Source organism: Festucalex cinctus, chromosome 15, assembly GCF_051991245.1.
Source record: "Festucalex cinctus isolate MCC-2025b chromosome 15, RoL_Fcin_1.0, whole genome shotgun sequence".
In the NCBI taxonomy this organism is placed as follows: domain Eukaryota; kingdom Metazoa; phylum Chordata; class Actinopteri; order Syngnathiformes; family Syngnathidae; genus Festucalex; species Festucalex cinctus.
The window spans coordinates 18114896-18136134 of NC_135425.1; the positions used below are offsets into that span (position 1 = coordinate 18114896).

Below are 21239 nucleotides of genomic sequence, written 5' to 3' on the forward strand. Positions count from 1 at the left end.
TTTGATGTTCTACATGATGTATTTAAATTAATATTGTGCTTTTTTTTTTCCTGTGTGTTGTGCTTGTCAAACAGTACAGTAATTCAATTGTCAATAAAAGCTAGCAGTCAGGCTCCTTATCATGTTATTAACACCCCCTGCAGTGGCCACAAAATTGAGGTCCTCCTCCATGCTACTCGTCATTAATTTCTCTGCATGTTGCAATAATGCACATCCCAGTTGTGGGCAGTAGAGCGGACTACTTAATGTGTGGGTAAAGTTCAGACTTTTCCCACTTCAACTCCGAATTAAAATTACCTTAGAAAACTAATAAGGTATGAAAAGACATAGATTGTGACACTTGTGCAAATAGAATATGTAACAGTAGTAGGCCTAATAATTACTTTGTGGTTTCGGCAAGAGCACTCCAACCTAGAGTTTGTATTATCACTTTCATTTTGGTTCTGATTCTACTTAAACTACCATGCTAATTTCCGGGTGGCTCTGTTATTTATTTTTTATTTTTTTAAATTAGTTTTAGTTATTTAATAGATGTTTAGTTTTAGTTAATTTCAATATTAATTTTAGTTTAGTTTTTTTTTTTTTTTTAAATGTGTATTACTTGTGCGCAATATTTAAAAAAAAATAAAAAATAAAAAATACCAACGTAAAATGGAAAAAAAATAACGCTTTTTCTTACTTAGTGTTGCATTTCGGCTGTGTTAAATGAAAAAGCAGGCGAGCCGAGTCACTGGAGCCAAGAGTCGAGCACACAAAATTGTCGCCTAGGAGCGACGTCATCTGAAGGTGCTTTCCTATTGGCTACTGCTAGATGACATCACTCTGTGTGAGACACTTCCAATAGGTCGCTTGCACGTGTCGTCACTTCCGCCTCGGATTTCTCGTAGTCGCCATGCTGGGTGGCCTCCATTTACGTAGCGATTCGGTCTAACACGTATCTATCACGTTTGTTTTCTGCGTTTAAAATGGTACATTGTTGCTGCATCGTTGGCTGTTCGAACAAAGCCCAGGGGGAAAATGGTCGGCCTTTCTGCCGAATTCCGAAAATAATTAGGAACCAGGGCCTGGAGACAGAGGAGTGCGGACTCCGGAGGGAAGTCGTTACTTTGGGCTCGTGTGTGCAGCCATCACTTTGTGAGCGGTAAGCTTGTTTACCTTTATTTAATGCATGAGGATTAATAACGTTGCGACCGCCCATATATGGGCAAGTTGCTTATGTTTTGGATTCATGAGCAAGCAAGTTCGGTAGTACAAGCTGGCTAGCGGACGTTAGCCGAAAGCTAACATCGAACATTTTCACCCAAGTAGTGCCAGTGCAAAGTGTTTACTGCTGAAATTGGATTGATTAGTCTTGGGCTTTTAATGCCGATAACATGTTTTTTGGTGGCAAAATGTAAACTTGGAAAAAAGAGACAGAAGGGGGTGATGCAAGTAAACAGACCCCCGGTAGCCTACACATCATGCTAAAGAACTTATTCGGTAGCCTACACATCATGCTAAAGAACTTATTCACGGCCACCCTACTGCCGGCAAAATAACCAGTCTTTCCATATTTTATTTGTTTATATATTTGTTTATTTTAACAGGTCGCCCTGCGCCCGTTTTTCTGTCCAATCATCCCGACTGAGCTCCAACATTAAAGTTGGGTCCCAAGTTACATCTATGTCTCAGCCCAGTCGGTGCCAAGATATGAACGTGCACAGGAGAGACAAGCAAAGAAAAGGCGACTTGAAGTGGCAGAGATTGTTGCAGTTATGCAGCCAGATGGCTCCAGTAACCTGTACCCTCAAGTACTGCTGACATCATTGACTCTGGTATGCCACTCAGAATTCATTACATGATATATTGTATGCATGAGTGAATGTATGTGTTTGTTTGTGTGTGTACACGCACCTTATATTTTAGAGACATTTGGAAGTGTTTATAGAAATAAGTATTTGCCTGTAGCAATGTTCATACATTAAAAAATGCAACAAAATGTGTACATTTCTTTTACACTGACAAAAAAACTATACTACTGTACTATATTAAACCTATTACTGGTACCGTATTTTTTTGTGATCTTTTTTTATTATTATTTCTTTAGGGATCTCATGCCACACCGACTTGATTGCCAATGACATGATGGAAACGAAGACGAGCATCAAAGCATTGGAGGAGGACAACATGCGACTGTTTGTTTGGAGCTAATAAAGGCAGCGATTATACAAATTCTATTGTTGGGTTTGTTTACAAAGCTGTACATAATACAAATGACAGGATTTGACTCAATGTGCAATATGGTCCCTCTTAAAGTAATGGCATAAATCTCTATTATTTCTAAAAGCACAAAAAAATGAAGTGAATAATGATTAGATGTAGTAATTTCAGGGATAAAATTGAACTGTTAATTAATGTAGTTTATTTTAGCACAGGTGCCTACCATCCTGATGACGGTATGATGTAATGTTGATGGGGTACGCAATGACTTTCATTATGCTATGTACAGAGGAAAAAGTTGCTCTCTTTTAAATTTGTTTAATGTAAGACAAGTACCAGTACTGTGTTTCAGTTTTCCCAATAATCCTTGTTTCACACTTGTCACAAAACTACTGTCCTTTTGGCAGTCTAGATTGGCACACTTCAAGTGATATCATTTGATTTTACAATCTGCTGCAGCACAAAAAACTACTTTATTCCGCATCTTTGAAGTACATGAGCAAGTGGTAGGTGACAGCGGCTGAGCAGGAACACTGGAAGTCCACTGCTGATCTAGTAAATGCTCTCCCGAGCAGTTCAGGTAAGGAGGGGATTTTGGGAAAAAAAACTCTGGCTTTTCCAACTGGCCAAAACGAGCGATCTGGGTGGACTCGCTCAATCACACTTTGTCCACACCACAAAGTCGCAGAAGTCCGTCCAGTTAAACTCATCTGTGCCTGAATCTGAAAATATTACAAACATTGTAATGAAAATATGAAACATAGAATTAAATAAGAAACTACAAAAAGTAAAGCCATACATACCTGGTAATAATATTGGTGTTGTCGTGACAAGTGATGGGAATTGTTGCCATCCGGCACCAGACAGAAATTGGGTGTTGTGACAGCCTCCTTAACCGTGAGATCATAAGAAAAGCTGTCAGTATGCTCAGTAGTTACCATGAACACGTTTTATTGTACTGGAAACTGAAACTAAAAATACGTCCTCTGAGAGTGGTTAACCTTAACCATTTAGAATAAGTTGATTGAGTAACATGTAACTAGTGAAAGGGTAGCATTAAATTTAATTAAGCCACGGGGAGGCTGTGCATAGTTACTTTTTATTCTTATACGCTCTGCCATATTTGCCTGTTATAAAATTATTAGAAAAACCACATCAGGTAAACCCAGCTGTGCATGTAAACACAATAACAGGAAGCCTGAGAACAAATCAACATTTTTGTGTGCAGAATTACCAACACCATGTGGTTTACTTACGTGCAACAGCAACCGTTTCTTCTGATGCGATGTTAAAGTTTACACTCTGTATCCACCCGCTTACAAAATAATTGTAAGCCTCCAGGGATTTGTTGGCGTGTTATGGAGCATGTTGTCAACACGAGGTAGTGAAAAATGTCCAGAGAAGTCACATTTGGCCAGCAAGCTTTCTCCATCAAAAAAAAAATCACCCTTGGTCAGGACGTAATTAGGATCAATCCCGCCACACAGAGACACCTTCTGCCTGTATCGTTGTTTTTGATCTTCCGGTAAATCGTGAAAATACTGCGAAAATGACATCAGGTTGATAAGCTCTACTGTGTAACTCGCGAGTGTACCTTGTGAACCGGCGGACACCCAATATGGCGCCCGAAGAAAAAATTCCCATGATGCATTACGATGTGCAAGCGACCTATAATATCAAAACAAATCTATTTAAAATGACTTTTTTTTTTTTCCTACAAAGGACATTTTTGCTTTAATTATAGATAGTTTGTTTTGATAAACATAAAATTTAGTTTTAGTTTTTTTTTTTTTTTTTTTTTAAAGCGTTTTTGTTTTTATTTTATTCCGTTAACAAAATATATTTTTTTCAAGTGTTTGTTTTTTTTCCCATTAGTTTTCGTTAACTAAAATCAGCTTAGTGGTGACCTAAAAAACAAGAAACAAAAGCAACAAAATTCTGTTATTTTCGAGGAGGAAAAGCCTGGTGGGTCACCAGGCTAATAAAACATTGGGGCTCTATTACCAAAAGATAAAACCTTATGGTAGTATTGTTTTTACATCTCCTTAAAAAAAAAATATAATAATCAGTTGCAAATGGTGTTTAAAAAAAAAATATATTTTTTTTTATTTTTATTTTTTATTTTTTTATTGATAATCTATTTTTTCACATAGCCTGACTCTTGTCCACACTGTAAAACTTAAACCCATATGTTAAAATAAGCACAGTGGGTCTTGTGTGGATTATGGACTGACACGTTTGTTGGGGGAGGTTAGTGACTGACTGTATCTGACACATTCTATAACCTCTGACTGAGTCACCGCGTGTGCTTGCATGTGTGCATAGGCCTTGCATGCTGCGCTGTCTGCCTCAACTGCAATTTCTAGTAGAGACAGGAGAGCGCCTGTACCTGCTCATCATCGAGCCTAGCTAGCCCCGGACAAAGCACATATAGCAGCTCCTGCCAGAGACTGCATTATGGAGATTAGGGTGAAAGATTGACAAAGAGGGAGAGGGGGGGGATGGACGAAGACAGGCTCAATGATAGCAGGTAGGTTTCAGGGAAGGGAAATTAGTTTGCTGCTGGATACAAGGAAAAAAACCTGAAGAGGAGAAAATGTAAACCACAATGGAATCACAAATAGGAGCAGTCATGTTTTTGTTAGCTCACAGAGGTTTGAAGATGTACTCAAATCACCAACAAACCTCTCCTGCTACCTAAAATAGCTATTCTAATGGTATAGTTTTTAATATGGGTATTCCGCGCTGTGATTTTTATAGACAAATTAGTACTGGATCAGGCAGAAAACAGAATGCTCATAAAATCATTCATTCGAATTTTATTGGGCTACCACAACAAAGTACAAACTCCAACAATGTTTCTCAACCCGGCTTCAGATGGAGGCATTGCATCATTGAAATGAAGTGGAAGAGTGTAGAGTAAAATACAGTTGTTAGTTTCAACAATGAATCATGAGTTATACAAAAGAAAAGTGACAGAAACCTTAAAAAGACGGCCATACCTCTAACAGTGAAGAGGGTCTCAGCTTGGGCGCATCCCGCCCTTTGTGATGAAAGAGCGTGGCTGGGAGGATAGCTTGCTAAATGCCAGACACAGCACGCCTACGCTCCCTCACTTTCCCCATCATAGGACTTGCTGCACATGCACTTTGTGCTTGTCTGATGTATTGTGTTTATTTGTTCTTTTCCAGTTCATACCGACACTCCCAGTACGTGTTAGAATCACTCTGAAGTTGCATGATTTTTTAACTTAACTCATTTTCTCCCAATAACGTGTAAATATGTTTTTTTTAATGTTCTAAGTGTCCCAAAGAACGTATTTATACGTTTTTTTGTTTTTTTGTTTTTTAATGCTAGAGCATACAGAAGGCTTTGATGCAGCCTCTCAAATGCAAAGAACGGTTGCAGAAATGGTAGTTATTACACAAACGGCCAGCAGGTGGCAGCAGAGCAAAGGAGATCAACCAGGGCCATGTAGAAAAAAAAAATCAGTCAAAATCCTTGAAAAACAGCAGGCGGGATTGCTTCTGTGAAAATGGCCGGGAGTGAAGGAGTTAATCACTAACGTGCACAGAAAACTCCCCACGGCCCAAAGGTTTTCAAATCATTAGAGCAAACTTCCAGATTAGAGGCAGTACTGGAGCAAGACGAGACTTTGAGGTCAGACCATTACCGGATTCAAAATAACTGGTTGTAGATGTGCTCCAGTTTCCTGTTAACTTCCGCTCAGCAAAAGGCGCCAAGCTGTGAACAGCATTAACAGCCAAGTAAACTGCCCACACCTGCAGCAGTGCGCCAATACGGACAGCGGAGGTTTTTTAGCAGAGTGGCCCACTGACACACAGAAACACACAGTGGAGACTTTGTTAGTCTGCTAACACACTAGGGCTTTACTGGTACAGCATGTTTCCACCCTGACGAGAACAGTGTGGTTGTTGTGCGTGCGGTTTCAGAATTGCCCAGACATACACACGCATGCATGCAGCCGGTCATCACACTGGATAGCTTTCATTATGGAGAGAAGCAGTGATTCATGAGAGACGGGCCGGCCACAGACATTCAGCGGCAGCAGTAGTTTGCGGTCCGTGTCAAGTCGTTTTTAAAAAGTGGAGGAATACAGTTTGTTAGTTAGTCGGATTTAATGCACTGTAATTAGCGAGAAATTGATAAAGTAGCAGGCATGTTTTCGCCCTATGAATACTTTGAAATTATTGCTTAGTTTGTTATGTTATGTTTGGAGAAGTTTTTTTTTTTTTCCTTTTTTTGTGGAACAGGGTGTAGGTTACTGGAAAAATCTCAAAATAATTCACAGTTAGTTTTAGGCCCCCATGTTTTGTACTGAAAAACTCAGTATTTTTAAGACTTCAGTGTCTATGTGCAAACTGAACTGATTCTGACATTTGTAATCTCTTATTATAATTCAAGTGTGTCAAAGTTGTTTAGTGCCAGTAGAAATGATACAGACGATTTAGACCATGACAAAGTTTTATTAATCTAGCTGTAAGTCAATGTTTCATTAGCAGAATTATGAAAATATGAATTGAAGGTTCAAAAAGGATTTAGTGGGGCTTTAAATAAAAAACAAACAAAAAACACATCAGAAAATGTCAAATTTGTCCATTTACCAACCAGTCCGCAGACCATGTGTGGCTCGAACTGTGGTGCTGAAAAATGTTCCGTTGCGCCATTTATAACAGTCTCCTGTCAACATCAAACATGTTTTGTTTGTTATAGTCACACTATCCACATTGTCTTTTGTTTAGAGAAAGAGGAACAAGCTAGTCAAGACACAATCGCTATTGCTTTGTTTTAATGAACAAAGTGCCCACAACCTTGGAATAAAAGTAAACTGTAGTGACCAAGTTTTATGACAGTGACAGTATTTGCTGTATACTGTACCTTAAGTGCCTTGGGCAACAAAAAAAATGTTGCACTCTTATTAGGCCTCTTAATGTAACATCTCTTTGGCTTTTCTAGTATCACTTTGTTCTCTAAGGTGTCTTGGCAACCTGAAACATGATATTTCTGTCATATCTTCAGGCTATAGTAGGCTGATAAAAAAAAAAAAAGGGAATGTACAGAGAGCATTTTCCTCTGTATTCCTGCATTGTAGCTTTCCCCCCCAGACATGTTCTAGTTGAAATGCACGTTCTACTTGAGCTGAGAAACAGATGATGACACGGTTTATAAACACGGGAAACAAACATAATATCTTTCAATGTTGCATATACAGGCAGAATGTAAACATCTAATAGATTGGCTTTGCTTCAGTGACCTATACGCCTGACTTCATTCTTTCTCACTTTGCATGGCTCTTGGCAGTATTTCATCTGAAGACCCTTTGCACACACGTTTCAGGCTGGGAATATGGCGCCACTGCTGTCTCACTGTTCTCAATTAACTGGAAGGAAATAGGTTGACCTAACAGTATGTTGTTATGCCAGTAAGGCAGCCACAAAGCCTTGTGAATGAAACCGATGTGAATGAGTAGCTTATTCAAAACACTGATGGCATTGATACATACCCCATACAGACTGCCAAAGGCATAACAAAACCCAAATATTGCAAATATTCTGTGTTGACAAGTAATTTTGGACTGGCTGTGTTGGGTATCTGTGTTGAAAACCCTTAAGCCGATTGAAAAGAACATTGCGCTTATTTATTTAGGGATAGAGTGATTATTGCCCGGGCCGATTATCGGCGCCGATCTTCGGTTAAAAAAAATAAATAATCTGACGTTTAAAAAAAAAATGTGTTAACTTCGTGGAACAATTTATTTTAATTTTCCGTGAACTTTATGAGATAATTAAACTTTTTAAGATATGCTACCCTGGCAGCTCCATGAATTTTGTGTTTGAACTTTTAAACAAATATGTTTATTGTCTATGATTTAAAAAAAAAAAAAAAAAAAAATCATTTTGGAAATCTGAAAATGTGTCCAATAAATATATGCTTAAAGGCATTTAAAAAATAAGAATTGGAGTTTGTACATTTTTTATACACATATTTTTTCTTTCAGTGAAAGAGAATATGGGTTCCAAATATGTTATTGTCCTCCTTGACTCCTAATAATCTCCATTTGTATTTGCCATAGAAAAAAAAACAACATATCAGTGGTCTGTATTTATTATTATTATTATTATTATTATTATTATTATTATTATTATTATTACTATTATTTTCCATCATTTGTGCTTTTGCATAGATGGCACCCTGCTATTTCCCTTGGATGCGCTAATTTTAATGGGAACACGGTATAAAATCTGCTACTCTGTTGACTCCACTCACACACAAAATGCCTTTTTCTCATCCGGGCAGAAGGGACGCATTCAAAATTTCAGTCTTAGGTGTGAATAGATTCAGCTTGAATAATGGTTTGTAATGTGAGTAATTGTTCATACTTGTCATGATAAGAGCTCAGCATATTTTGCCTTTACATCTCTCTGCTGAACCAGCCTGAGAAATGGATCAGGTGCATTTGCTCCCAGAGAGTCCTGATGTTAATAACGTCAGTTGCTATCCGCCATTGGCTGAGAGCAGTCGTGTGCTTCACTCAGCAATGACACAGCCCTTAGTGACGGCTTAGAAACAAAGAGACAGCAGTGTCTCAGACCACCAAACGTTTAAATCTCAGATTCTCCTCCTCTATTTAACCACCTCCTCCTCCTCCTTTCTTCTACCCCAGGCTCCCGACCTTAATAGCAACTTCTTGTATTTCTGGGAGATATATAATCCAATAAGCGCAGCACCCCCGCCTGTGGCTGGGGCCATCACACACAACAAATGCTCCCAAAAGTTCCCGAAAAGTGTACACTCACACACGAGTGTGTGCAATTGCTCACTAAGTTGCCGTCTGAGTACCTTTTTAGCACTGTCATATCATGTAAGTGTGCAGCACATGAGGAAAAGCTCTGTTGGGTGAGAGGATGTTTTGGCGCAACTTGTTTCCAAGTCTTTGCTTTTTACCTCACGCAACGAGCTAAACAGGATTTTGCCCTTGTCTCATCTCCTAACAGTTCCTGCAGGATGGGGATGGGGATGGCCCGCTTGCTATTTATACTGCTGTCCTGTATTTGCCTCCTTTTGGGAAAGAGCATTTTAACTTCCGAGGAGCCCTTTGCCATCGCTGCATTTTAAGGCCAAACATTTCTGTCTCTTGCTGGATGCTTTTGGCATAGTCTGGGTTTGCATAGGTCCCCGCCCCCATACCCAGCTGCAGTTTCATCAGAATGAGTCACAATCTTAGTCATTTTTGATCTTATTGTCCAAGGGCTGTTATTTTTGTTGTTGTGCGCAGATCACATTGCATCATGTCAGCATGTGCATAACATTCCTGGATGCATTAAATGTAAATTCCACTCAGTCTTATAGGCAGACGTGTGTGTGTCAATGAATTTTGACTGTCAATGGCCGGGACACCTGTTTGTTATTTTTAATCCATTATTACCGGTTTGTCAATTACATCCGTCATTGCTAAATTACAGCCGCTATTTTAGGACCGCCAATAAATTTCACCGGTCTGTCACTCCTTCATTGTTTTTATTTGTTATTATTGTTATTGTTTTTCCATTAATTAAATTCTTATGTGATGTGACCAACTCAAATTTAGTGTTAACAATTAGATTTTTACATTTTGCCGTTCTTCTTCTCTTTCTTCTCTTTTTTGTATTGATGGATTGCAGCCTTTCATACTCGTGTGGCTTGCCCTGCTGTAGTCTATATTCTTCCAGACTAGAGGAGGTAGTGAAGAGCGTCCATGGCATATGAACAATATTTCACCGCAATAAAAATAGAGATTTTTTTTTCCCAATAAACGTATGACAACACAGTTCGGGGCGAACAGTCTAGAAAAAGTCTACAAAATTAATGAAACAAATAATTGGGGAGTACACAACTATGTTATTTACGACAGAGTTCGCTCGTCCGCACGTCCGCACTTCCGTTACAGACCATAAGAAACTACATAACTATGCGTCCATGGTTCGCGTAGATTTCCAATTTCCGTAGGTGTGCGGTGCGGAAAATGTGAGCAATGCGCAAAGGAGTTTGTGGTTGCTGAAGTCAAGTAATTTTGCCACGCTAGCCGTACGGACCTCGTGGACATGTCAACAACCATAAACCAAGCTTCAGTTGTCAGCGAAACGGGAGTCCGTCAATTGACATGTCCAACTCTGCTTATAAGTTATAAGTTATGAGTTAGTGTTAGTTAAAAAATTGGGTGAAAATGCGAGCCTATTAAAGAGATTTGGGCATCAATTATAAATTGCCAGTACACATCACAGAGCTCAATTTTGTAGAAAAAGAGCTTCCTTCCTCTAGAATACTGATATAGCAATATTGTGGCTCTTGTTTTATCTAAAATAATCCAAAACACTACAAAAGAAAGAAGATGTCATGCTGGGAAGTCGGTTAAACTACAAAAGAGCATCAATTGTGAAACGGCAAAAAGCCAGGATGTCCCAGTGCTGCAGTCATCATCAGATGCATTATTAAAACCCACCCTACCTAATTTTCACTAATCTGCCTTGAATTAGCCAGGTACACAAGGGGGTAGATTTGTTGAGCTGGGGAGCTGTCCCATAAATTGCAATGCTAATGACGTGTCTGAAAATGCATTTTTGTTTTTTTCCTGATAAAGGAAGATTTAATAGAGATATTTCACAGGGAATCCTTTATCAGCCCATGACAGGCAGGCACCAATTCTCTTTCGCCTCTCGAACATAAACTACACAGACACAAAGCACCTTGATCGGCCTGGGCCACGTCAGTGCTTGATCCATGACGATACAAGTTTATCTGCCACCGCAGATTAGCCCAACTCAGTTGCTGTGAAAGGAGCGAGACAAAATTGGTGGTGAAAAAGACAGCTCACATTTACATCAAGATGGATGCAAGCAAATTTTTGGCACTAGTGAACCGTCACTGTGGGCAGTCATGGAAAAAGAGACTGGGAGATTTTATTTGATTTTTTTTATTTTTTTTTTCAATTCCGACTTAGATCACTGATAAGACCTGACAGCACAAATGATATGACTGTAGCAGGGAGGTAGTCAGGCATCTGTTACACAACAGTCCACTAATACTTAGCCAAGAGTCCTCCCAAAATGTAATTTGATGTTATTGAAGTAGTTACTCACTAGATTGCTATTGTACCCCTACACGAGCAATACCGCTTCGACTTCCATTTTGTGTTTTGTAGTGTGAAGCACACTGTTTCCACTTCAATAGGCACATCTGTTCAAAATGTATACAGGAAGACTAAATAAGCATGCCGCTTGCAAAGTGACACATTTATTTTTTCATGCTTCACAGGTCAAATTTTAAGGTTTTAGTGAGTTTGTAATGTTATGTGGTTATAGCTACCTGTCATTCTCGACCGACTTTTAATAAATGGGAGTGAAGTGAACAAGGATGTTGTTTACCATAGTATAAGTATCTTGTAGCAAGATATTGTACCACTCATACAGTATCACGTCAGACATTTTGTGAGCCTCTGAAGTCATTTGATCCAGCAAATGCTTGTTTTGATTTTAGTAATTGGCCTCATTATTGCGACACTCCCAAACGTGAGAGGGCAACAACAATTTCAGTAGTTATGTGGCTGTCTATCCATCCGTCCATCCATCTCGAAACCATTTATCCTTTGAAGGGCCATGGGGGAGCAGGAGCTTGTCCCAGCTGACGTTGGGGCGAGAAATGGGGAACATTGTAGGCAAATTGCCAGTCAATTGCAGAGCTAATAGAGGCAACCAAGCACACACACCCTTGCGCACATGGGCACTAACACGTGCACACAACAGAGGTCCCAGCTGCGCCGCAGGTCTGAACTTCAATATCATCTTGCTATAGCTGACAATCGCTACAAAGACATTTAAGATGCATACTTACTACAGACAGGTTTAACAAAATTGGTAGATTAAGGCAAATCAAAAACATGTAGTTGAATAAATCCAACTTGACTGATCTGTGACGTGGAATGCTTTGAAGCTTTATAATTCAGAGGGCAAAGATCAGCTTACAGTCATCTTTGAATGTAGACTTTGGAGCAGGCATCTTCATCATGCCTTGGGATGTCTTTGTTGTCCATGCTCTGACCTCATCTTACCAGAGCAGTCGCATTATCCTTTGTTCGCCTCATCTGTCTGTCTAATAATACTGCTCCCAGGGGACATGGCTACCCTGTGTTCTTTTTTTCCTAATACTCCTCCCCCAAGCCATCTATTCCTGGAAGTCAGGATTTAATGAAGAGTTTGGCTGCCGTCATTGACCTCTCCTACCACCAGAATCTACTCTTTGTTGCTTTTTTTTTTTTTCCCCCCCAATGTTTTGATTAAGCTAGCTGCAATATATTTTGCACAGAGTTCAATACCGTATTACACAAGGAACAACTACCCTTTAAAAAAAAAAGTAGTTTCACCATTTCCATCTTTTTATTATGTCCAACAACATTATTAGATACTTAGCAAAGCTTATTGGTTAACTAAAAAAAATCCACTACCCTACTGTTTGTGTTTTTGAAGCTAGCTGGGTGGTAAGTTTTATGTGTAACCTAATGGTGGAAGGGATTTGGCTATCCTGCTGTCAAACTAATGCCCTGTAATTGGCCTTCTAATTCTGCGAGATAATGAGGCTGAGAACGGTGGCAAAGGCTATGCTATTAGATTTGCCTTTAGCGCTAGACTGTTAGTACGCGTAGAGGTAATCACAGGATGGCAGGTAGACCCTTTTAATGAGAGTGAAAAAAGGATTTGCCCTCACTTTCTGCAGTCACAAAGCCGTTGTAGTGATAATTGTACGTTAATTACCTGCACAGACTTGTGAGAGCTTTATTGATGTAAGGCTTTGTTTCTTTGGTACCAGCTATGCTAAAGTCATGACCAGTGGTAATGTTAGTGTTCGGCAATCGACTTATTAGACATTTCCTAGGGCAGCGGTTCATTTGTACATTTTTATTTTTTAGTTTACTGAAAATGACTCTCTTTTTAACATGAGAAGAATACATATAACTCTTAGAGTGGATATAATTATACTGTGCACGTTGTCATAATGTGGCTGATCGGTCTTATGTAGTTTCTGATGCATTGCAGTGTCTCAGGAAATTATTTTTGACCAAGGTGAAAACCAATTCTGTGTGGGCTTTGCAACATGTTTATGAAGTCCATCATTTAAATATTGATTAGATTATACACCCTGGGATCTTTGAGATCACGAGATTAGGGCAGGTCTCCTCTTGTGTGCGAGTCGCTGTTTCTGCGTGCAATTCTCCTCCCGGCGAAGGATGAATAAAAATATCATCCTGTGAAGTAATAACCCCGGGCTTAACCTCAGCACAGTGGCAGCATTTGTTTTTGTTTATTTTATATCTGTCCTCTAGAAAGGGATTCACCATCCGTGCAGGACTATAAAGTGGAAATCAATGGCAGGCTTTAATTTGAAGCCCCAAGAAAAGATGTGCTCATTCCTGTTTCTTGCCATGAAAGCATGCCATCTGGCTCCTTCAAGAAGACTTTGGATACACGGTCTGTGTCTTACATCAGCGTCACAAACTCCAGCTTAAGTGAACAAAATGTTTGTTGGATGGGTCTACAACATCCTTCCATTGAAACCGAATGAAATCGAATAATCAAACCTAACAAAAATTCAATTTATTTATGTAAACACGCCAAATCCGGATGGAATTTCATTCTGATTTTCAGGGGAGCTAAATTAATTTTGGTAGTCAATCAGAAGTGGGCTAATCGTTGATACCCTTGAAAATATGGCAGATTGCAACCACTGCTGGTCTGCGACGTGAGCACTTGATTATGTGTAACTTGTTTTATCAAGCTATTGCTTTCATAAAAGTGAAAAATAATTGCAACTACTGTGTGAAATAGACAACTGACATCCATCTTTATAAATCTAGATAAATGTGATGTTTACATGGATCAGTGTATATTACATGCCTGTAAAACGCAGGGGTGGGCGCGTCAATGAATTTTGAGCATACGTAATTTGGCAATCGTCAACAGTTTGAACACCCTTTTGTCATCGTCAAGCCGAACCGCATTGTAATCTTCGATCCGTCAGCAAAATGATCATCCATCAATGTTTCTGTTATTCAAAGTGGCCATCCGTCAATGCTCCGTCATTCAACAATTCCTTTATTGATGGATTCCCGAATTTATTGAGGGGTTGACGATTACATTGATGGACGAAAACCCCTTCTAATGCTTAGTTCGTCAATTTATAGAAGTTTCCCGTTAATCGGCAACAAAATGGCCGTCGGTCATTGCTGTATTGACTGACCTTCCGTCAATATTGATGGAATGCCCACCTCTGGTAAAACGACTGTTCCCATAAAACATGTTGGAATGTATTGCGTCACAACACCAAGTTGTAATGTATCGCGTCACATGGAAACAGTTGACCAGAGATCTTCAAAGTCTGCACATAAACACAGCTATTGAAAAGGAACAAAAACTGCCTAATCACTAACAATTTATTCCAGTATGGAGTCTACGTACATGCTGCTCTACTTATATGTACGGTTTATATGATCCCACTAGGACATCTCAATGAGCAAATGAAATGAAATACTTAAACGGCACACACCAGGGAAAACAAGGAATTGAGGTTATGATCATAACATCTACTTTTGCACTACCAACAACACCGTCTCTTAACTGTGATAAAAAACAAGTGAACGGTTACACTGGCCAAAAAAATAGACTTCAAACTGTTTCATGCAACTCCCATACTACAAAACTCAACATATAATAGAGTTAATTACACATATTGTGTGTTTAGAAGTAAAACAACCCAACAGCTTCCCAGCAAGCTCAATACTAACCTGCAATTAAAAAATAAATAAAAAAATTGTCTGCCATGCTAAGGATTAGCATGTACAGCATTATAGAGTCCTATTTACTTATTAAAAATTACCTTACATAAATCTTTTTTGGGCGGAGGCTAGAATCGATAAATGGCATTTCAGTAGGAAAGGATGAATTGCGATATGGGTGTTTTGAGTTATGAGTAGGGGTGTTAAAAAAAACGATTCGGCAATATATCGCGATACGACAGCACACAATTCTCGAATCGATTCAATAGGCAGCCGAATCGATTTTTTAACATCCATTTTTGATGAAAAAATATTCAACAAAACGTCTAAATTTCACACTTTAAGCATGATAGAATGTTATATTAATGGAACATTAAGCCTTAATATTTTAATTTAATGAAAAAGGTTCCAACCTGTTTGTTAAATACAGTGGCTCACAGTTATAAAACTGAAGTTTGAGATCAATAAATAATACATTTTCATACAAATCTTACAGTGTACATGTACAGGTTTACTGAATTGTATTTTCTAAATTTGAGTAAAAAAATCGCAACAATCGACTTGTAAATTCATATCGGGATTAATCGGTATCGAATCGAATCGTGACCTATGAATCGGGATACGGATCGAATCGTCAGGTACTAGGCAATTCACACCCCTAGTTATGAGCGACCACGGAATTGATTCAATTCGCATCTCAAGGCATACATGTATATAATTTGCAGAAAATTCAGCATTGCAGGACTTTAGGGGCATTCATCTCTCTATATAGTTTCTGTACAGTAAAAGCATTGATATAATTCAACAAGACGAGGCCTCATCTTGGCACATCAACAGATTTATTGGGAAATGATGCGATGTGGGGCGGCACGGTAGTCGAGTGGTTAGCACGTCCGCTTCCCAGTTCTGAGGTCTCCGGTTCGAGTCCAGGCTCTGACCTTCCTGGGTGGAGTTTGCATGTTCTCCCCGTGCCCGCGTGGGTCTTCTCCGGGTACTCCGGTCTCCTCCCACATTCCAAAGACATGCATGGCAGGTTAATTGGGCGCTCCGAATTGTCCCTAGGTGTGCGTGTGAGTGTGGATGGTTGTTTGTCTCTGTGTGCCCTGCGATTGGTTGGCAACCAGTCCAGGGTGTCCCCCGCCTACTGCCCAGAGCCAGCTGAGATAGGCGCCAGCAGCCCCCGCGACCCTTGTGAGGAATAAGCGGTCAAGAAAATGGATGGATGGATGATGCGATGTGCTCAAAAGTGTTACAATTATAAACATCTAATTGCTTGAAGCTAAGCTTCCTCGTAGTGTCTAGAGAGAGAAATATAAACAGCTTTTACGTGTGCAGCTTCAGCATTCTGATTGCTTTCGACACCTACATAACCTTGTAAATAGGCTATAATAGCAGGATGATTTCTGTGACCAATTAAGGTGATACAGCCATAAAACAAATATTGTACAGGGTGCTCGACACAAACAAATACAAACATGACCTGCTTATAGTGGGGTTATTTGCTTGCTGCTTGCTTATTTAATCTGAGACGATTTGTGTGTATGCAAGGATAACAGATTGCGTTCGATGTTTCGATTATGACAGGAATGTAGAAATCCCAAGATCAAACTGCAAGCAATTTAAATATCACACTAATGGCCATAGTGTGCCTGAGGAGATTATGTATCTTGATCACATATAGAGCCTCCTTTAATCTGAAATGCTATGTCAAGGGTGACAATGCGTAGAAAGTAGTTGCATCCGACATACGATGTCCCGTTAAACATAATTTTTCATCTTCTAATTTCCATTCAGTTAGCGCCTTTAAGATATCCAGATATAGAGACATGACATGACAGTTTGGAGTTTGGAAGAGAACATAGAGCTTGGAGAAGCAACAATTTAATGGACATTGAACAAGCAGATTATGCGGAAAAGCTCGGCTGGTCCCTTTCAGAATCTCACACTGGTCATTTTGCCTTTCCTTTTGAATCTTTTGAATCTTTTTGATACAATCAACACAATCTAAATGCCTGTCTCGCTATCTCATCTTTGTTTTGCAGTTTATCTTGTCAGAGCTTGTCCTACGGACATTGAAACAATTAGTAGCTACACTGCCTGTCTTATCCTCTTGTTCAATTAAACACACACAACCACTGCAATTAACTTGATTTAGCTTAAGAGGAAAGCTTTTCGTTGCTCTTAACCAGATCTTTGGTAAATATTGTGAGGCTAGTTTGTTCCGAGTTTGGTTTTGTTACTATCAAGTAATCATCACATACTGTGTAAATTGTTGCCCATTCGGCATCCATTGCAGCCTGGTCATCCTGGAAAAGGGGACTTCCATATTTGCTGTCCCTTCTCAAGGTTTCTTATTTTTCCCCTGATGTTTTTTGTTTTTGTTTTTAGATTTTCCTTGCCCTCTTGTGGTTCGAGCAAGGGATGTCGTTAACATTTGTCTACTGTGGGCTTGTGACGCCCTTTGAGACTCTTTTTGTGATTAAGGGCAATATAAATAAACTTGACTTGACTTGACTTGACTCGAGGGTCTCAGTTTCACTGGTTTTCATGGCCAGAAGTCGTGTTTATCGTGTTTGTTAAGGAAATAAGATTTTCTCTACTGACTGATAGGCTACCTTGTCTGATGCTTTTATACCTACGTTCCACACTTAAAACAAATTGTCTATGGTCACTCTTCAGATTTTTAAGGCATGCATAACTCCTGTTTAAAGTTGCCAATTATAGACCGCTTTCCAGTCTATGTCATAACTACATCATGTTTCTCGTCATTTGTAGTAATACTAATAATAATGAATCAGATTTATACAGCAATTCTTCAGCAAAACGGGCGGCCGTCAGTGACAGACTATTGGACAGTACAGACGGAATGCCCACTTCTGCTTATTGATATGGTGAGAATGAGACAACGCTGTGTGGATGTTGATTGTTAGATGCTGCAAACAACATAGTCTTCTCTGAGCATATCAACCTACGTGCTATCGCTAATGTTCTAGCACATCATTTTTGTCGAAAAAGTACTGTTTTTTTTTATGCATTATTCTCAATAAACAAACGGTCGGCATGGATTGGGGGATGGGTCTATGTTAATAAAATAAAAAAAAAAATAATAATAATAATTTCTCTTTCGGCCAAAAAACAAAACAAAAAACAAAACAAAAAAACAACAGGTTGTATATGTTATTTAAGAAAAGTTTATGTCAATGTATTCATGTCAAAATAGCTGTGGGCATGTTGTCGCGAGACGGACGTTTCCCCTACGTACAATACGTTCACCCCATCACAGATAACCAGAAGCAGCCACGTTTTATGAAAGAATGTGAAAGTAGGTCACATGTCACAACCTTTTGTCAACCAAGTAAATAAAGCACTACTTAGTGCTTTACTCGCCAATCCTATCAAGTGCTATGTCATCTTTTGTGTCATTTATCAAGCACTTCATTCAAAAGTTATTATCGTAGAGCTTATTCTGTGAGTGACCTTTTCTCATAACGAATTTATGACATTTTGTAGACTATAAAATAATTATAATTTCAAAGGGATTGATTTCAAACTCAATCATGGCTGCCTTCCTTTCTACCAACTGTCATGATGATAGTTTGCGATCCTACTGTTTCTATTGCTCTCCGCTTCATTATTATGCATCATGGAAAACAAAACTTTCACCAAGATAATAGCCGACTGAATTTATGATGAGCCATTGCTACATGTAAATTGTGTCTACTGATTTCTTTTTTTTTTTTTTTTCGAAAACCATTAGCTGCCCCGACTATCAATCTTAAAATGTCTAAAGGGCAGAATTCACAATTTCTAGTTCATTATGTGAAATGTTCATAGCCACTGGTTTATTTGATCCTAAAACTCGGAGACACAGACAGCAACAATTTAATGGCCTAATTTCACTTATTATGCTCATCGTTGTATCTTTTTATGTAATTTTATGGGCTGCCATGTGGTTTCCGTCTCATATTTGTAGTTCTTACCTTTTTTTTAGCAGGTTTTCAAAGTGTTTTGATCCATTATAGATCAGTGATCATGTCATGATTCATCAGTTCCAATATAAGTCCGAGCATCACCCGCTCGCCGTGCGTAAAAGTCTGCAGAAGATCAATCTCGTTTTAGGCAGTCAAACACCCCTTCAGGGCAGCTTTCTCAACAAAGCTTCACTTTTCTTTATCTCATTCCGCCACAAATGAAGACCATATTTTCAACCATTGTAAAAATTGTTGAAGAGGAACATTTTTGATTTGATCTGTAATGAAAGCAGAGGTGGCAGGCTGAATGTTATCACACACTGTGAACAAAAGAGGTTGTGACTGCTGCAGTATGGCCCGGTCATTAATGCATGCTAATAAGAGAAGAGGACTCAAAGTGACTGGAGAGAAATGAGCCCGAGTCGTGTTTTGATGCCCGCACGTATAAGCCTCATTACCCAACACTGTTATAAATAGTGTCTATGTGGATCAGTGCTCCTGAGCCATTATTTAATATCACACAAGACAGGGTTTTGCAAAGGTATTAAGAGATTACCATTACGGAGCAGGTGATGCTTTCCACCCCACTTTCATTTATCCTTCACTGGTTCCTCCTTGAAATTGTCTGATGAAAATAGAGGTGACAAAAATGTAAATTCTCATTATGCTCATGTCTCTTGCCTTTCTCTGGGTACTTGGTTGATGGATTTTAAAAACTTTGTGAGCATGATTTTGATTGATTTTGATTTTGAACTTTATTTTTCCCCAAATAATGAGCTTTATTTGAAAAATGATGTTAGGATAAGAAAAATCATAACCTTACCATCACACCATGCAAATATGTCCTGATAACATTTATTTTATTTTATTTTTTTTGCACCTGAGTCCGAGTCACCTGATTTTGAGGATCTGCCGATACCGACTCACGATTCATTTCCTCGGCAAAGTATTAAGGTGGGGGAAAAAGTGCTTCCAATTTGTTTGTTTTTTGTTAAATATAATTTGAACAAAACCATCCCAGTAATTTTGAGTGCCATCAGAAGTACACAAAATAATAAATAAAAATAAATAAAATGTTTTGTTTGGCAATATATTTACCGCTAGATGATTTTGTTGCTTTGTAGCCCCTAAAATAATAATCAAAACAAAATTGCCAAAAATCAAAACCCCGATCATTTTCTCCCGATATCGATCAGCTGAAAATGACTTGGTTTCCGATCACGTGATCGGGATCGGGACATCCCTAAATCTAACCCTTTTCCACTGCAAGGTTACCAACAGATTGTTCACTGCCTAAAGCAGGTGCCACCAGATACACCTAGGTACTCTTTCGAATACCAGTTCAGCCAAGTTTCCAAGCATTGCAGAACCAAACCACCATAAGGGTGACGCTCATTGACTTAGTTGTGTATTATTTGAACATTTGATGATGATGATGATGATGATGATACATGGTTTGAAATGCCAACATTAAACACCACAGCAGGGCTGTGTGAGTTGACCAACAAGAAATAATGTATCCAAAATCACTAAATTTATAATCAAAAGCACAAATTTGACAGCATTGCCTGAACTTTTATAGTTCGCAGACATGCTAGTGCAAGCAGTACATGTCATCAGGTTGCGTTCAAACTGTTGCCTTGATCGACGGAATGATAAAAAAAAGAAAAAAAAAGGAAAAATTGTCTTGAAAGATAAGGTAGTAGAAATAACTTATTAAATTTATGATGGACCCACGTAAATAATAATTTATTATAATTTTTTATTATTATTATTATTATTATTATTATTATTATTTGTAGTAGTAGTAGTAGTAGTACTAGTATGATTTATTTATTTAGAATTATGATTATATTTAGTAATAGTAATGTGATATATTTTGATGATTATATTGTAATTTCATTGTAATAATGACTATTTCTTCCCACCCAATTCTGACGGGTAGTATTAGTCATGATTTTGCAACGCATGACTAAAGTAAAAACCTAATAGCGAGAGACACTAATTTGTACTGGAGCGCTTCAGAGTCAATGACGTCAGCCACGGCGAAGTTAATGCGGCATCGCGTCGTCTCTTAGCAGACACAACACATCAGGATGATTCATGAGACAGCTGGAGGTCAGCCAAAGGGACTAAAACAAAAGTGTCAAGTGATTATCAACTGCTCTTTGTTAGACAAATACTATAATGATTTGTCATGATTTCGAAAACCAAGTACCGATACTTGATAATGCCATTACATCTTA

At 38.7% G+C, this 21239-nt stretch overlaps 1 protein-coding gene and 2 long non-coding RNA genes across 12 annotated transcripts in view; 2 read left to right on the forward strand and 1 right to left on the reverse strand.

Moving 5' to 3' along the window:
• vav2 (vav 2 guanine nucleotide exchange factor) overlaps positions 1-21239 on the forward strand; it is a 156913-nt gene that overhangs the window by 56304 nt on the left and 79370 nt on the right. The window lies entirely within an intron of this gene.
• LOC144001866 (uncharacterized) lies at positions 828-2888 on the forward strand. The gene is made up of 3 exons (XR_013278615.1): positions 828-1141; positions 1587-1814; positions 2087-2888. It is a non-coding gene; the product is annotated as an uncharacterized LOC144001866 (long non-coding RNA).
• On the reverse strand, positions 2654-3808 carry LOC144001867 (uncharacterized). Of its 2 annotated transcripts, XR_013278617.1 has the most exons (3): positions 3456-3808; positions 3003-3089; positions 2654-2921 (listed from the first exon to the last, which is right to left on the reverse strand). It is a non-coding gene; the product is annotated as an uncharacterized LOC144001867 (long non-coding RNA). The 2 variants fall into 2 exon arrangements; XR_013278616.1 differs by having other exon boundaries at positions 3003-3808.